Raw genomic sequence first — 2,835 nt, forward strand, 5'->3', positions numbered from 1 at the left:
TCCCTCTCCTGTAGTCACCCATCTACCTGATTGAACCTGTGGTGTGACAATCTCCCTGTAACTAGTGTCTATTATAGTCTCTGTCCTCTGTATTCTCTGCAGTGCATCCAGCTGCTGCTCCAACCAAACAATGCAATGTGTGAGGAACTGTAACTGGACACATTTCCTGCAGGCAATGTTGTGCAGAAGACTAGATAGCCCCTAGATTTCCCACATCTGGCAGGAGGAACATACCACTGTCCTAACTGCTATGCTGCTCTTTTACAGTTTTTTTTTTAAATTTTATTCCAATCCAATCAAGTCAAATTAAACCCAATTCAGATTCCCAACGAGTTGGGACATGTCCCAATCCAAGCTGACAAGACAGGGCTCTCACCTCCTGTCTTGGGCTTGATCTACATGATCCAAGCTGACTGGAGTAGGTGTAGCTCCTCCTCCAGGGCTTGATCTTATTTGCATCTTAGCCAAATGGCCGAGATGCCGCTTTAAAAAAATTGCTTCAAATGAAGCTAAAATGTAACCTAATGACTTCAACCAAGTGCAGCATGTCAATACTACACTTGATCTTAGCCAAAAGACCAAGTTAAAAAGATGAAAGAATCTCAATTCACCTTTCCCTTGCTTGTAGTCCTCACAGTCCCTTGACAATAACTGCTCCACAAACCACAATCTGGAAGCAGTGACTGCACCTAAACAAATCTTTCCCCATGATCAGCATCACCACTCTGCTGGACATTTGCCTTCACTTGAACATGGAGGGTGTCCTTTGGAGGTCCATCTTCTGGAGGCTGTGATTGCACCTATGCAAATTTCTCCCACAACAACCAATCAGCATCAGTGCTGTGTTGCCTTCTGCTGGACACTTGCCTTCATTTGAACACGGAGGGTATTTTCTGGAGGTCCATCTTCTAGAGGTAGTGACTGCATCTAAGCAAATCTTCCCCATGACAGCCAATCAGCGGTGCTGCTCTGCTGCCCTCTGGTGAAAGCTTGCCTTCACTTGAACACAGAGAATGTCTTGCTGAGGTGCACCTTCAGAAGCAGTGACTGCACTGGTGCAAATCGTCCCCAAGACAGCCTATCAGCATTGCCATTCTGCTGGACAGCTGGACAAGGAAGAATGGTGGAGGTTTGGTGGTGCAGTGGGTGGGGCCCTGAGCCAGAAACTCCGGGTTCAAGTCCCACCCCAGGACTTAATGACCAAGGAAGGTGCATTCATAACACAGCCAAACTGGTTGAGTGTCAACCTGCAAATCCTTCCAAATATGCCAATGGCTGGCAGTAAAAATGGGAGACTCCTGGTCAGTCGCGCTCAAAGTGGAATGATGCCCCTCAAGCTATAAGCTTCTGGCATTCTGTTTCAGGAGTCACGAGCTTTGGAAACAGACAAAAGTCTGCCTTAGTGCACCACTAGGCACGGGAAGAACAAGTAGAAAAGAGCAGGGACTTCAGGCCAATCAGACAGCTCTGACAAAGAGTCAGCACAGGCACAACAGGCCCAATGGCCTCCTGCTTTGCTCTGTGACTCCATGATTCTATTTGAAGAAACATTCTCCAATAATTAGGCTGCAAATTGACTGACCCTTGAATTCATTTGGAATCCGGTGGAGCACTGGGCTTAGGTTTACTTTTACAGGTCTACATTTCTTAATGAAAGGGGGAAAGAATTGATACAAAACATCAAGAATGTGAGAAAGGCCTGTTCTTTCTTGGCAATCTCTCTCGGCCTTTTGGCTAAGATCAAGTGTAGTATTGACATGCTGTACTTGGTTGAAGTCATTAGGTTACATTTTAGTTTCATTTGAAGCAATTTTTTAAAGCAGCATCTCGGCCATTTGGCTAAGTTGCAAATGAGATCGAGCCTTGGAGGAGGAGCTACACCTACTCCAATCAGCTTGGATCATGTAGATCAAGCCCAGGACAGGAGGTGAGAGCCCTGTCTTGTCAGCTTGGATCGGGAATGTCCCAACTTGTTGAGACTCTGAATTGGATTTGATTGGATTGAATTGGAATAAAAACGAAAAAAAGAACCTCTTTCAAATGCATTGGGGAGGGCAGGGGAAACATAAGAAAATTGGGAGAGGGACAATTTCATTCAATCACAGAATGCCTACAGTGCAGAAGGAGGCAATGAGACCCGTCGAATTTGCACCGACTCAGCATCTTACCCAGGCTCACCCACCACTCCTCCCACTGCCCGTCCGCCTGATCACGTAGCCCCTAATCTACACAACTCTTAAAGTTTTAAATTTTGAAGTGCATTTATCCGTGTCACAAGTAGGCTTACATTAACACTGCAATGAAGTTACAATGAAAATCCCCTAGTTGCCACACTCCGGCACTGTTTGAGTACACTGAGGGAGAATTTAGCATAGCCAATGCACCTAATCAGCACATTTGTCAGACTGTGGGAGGAAACCGGAGGAAACCCACGCGGACGTGGGGAGAATGTATGGGCTCTGCACAGACAGTTACCCAAATTGGGAATCGAACCTGTGTCCCTGGCACTGTGAGGCAGCAGCGCTAACCACGTGCCACATGCTAAAGGGTAATTTAGCAAAGCCAATCCACCTAACCTGTACATCGTTGGATTCAACCGGTTAGGCTGCTCCTGGATTTATTGGTGCTTCATGTCCAGCTTTCCCAACTGCCGCTGTTCCCATGCCGACGCTCTCTGCCCTCAGGTCATCTGCTGCTCAGGCCATAATCCATCCTTTTGTCATTTCTAGGCTTGACGGTTCCAATGGACTCCTGGTTGGCCATTCTACCCTTCATACTCTTGAAACCATCTGCATCTCTGCTGTCCATGATGTAACTTGTGCCAATTCCTGCTCA

At 46.7% G+C, this 2,835-nt stretch overlaps 1 non-coding gene across 1 annotated transcript; it reads left to right on the forward strand.

Annotated features, from left to right (window-relative positions):
• The first annotated feature begins 1,713 nt into the window (after positions 1-1,713).
• On the forward strand, positions 1,714-1,906 carry LOC145349619 (U2 spliceosomal RNA). Its single transcript, XR_013888125.1, has one exon. It is a non-coding gene; the product is annotated as a U2 spliceosomal RNA (small nuclear RNA).
• The last annotated feature ends 929 nt before the right edge of the window (positions 1,907-2,835 follow it).

Source organism: Carcharhinus amblyrhynchos, chromosome 10, assembly GCF_965287045.1.
Source record: "Carcharhinus amblyrhynchos chromosome 10, sCarAmb.v2.hapA, whole genome shotgun sequence".
Taxonomy (NCBI): Eukaryota; Metazoa; Chordata; class Chondrichthyes; order Carcharhiniformes; family Carcharhinidae; genus Carcharhinus; species Carcharhinus amblyrhynchos.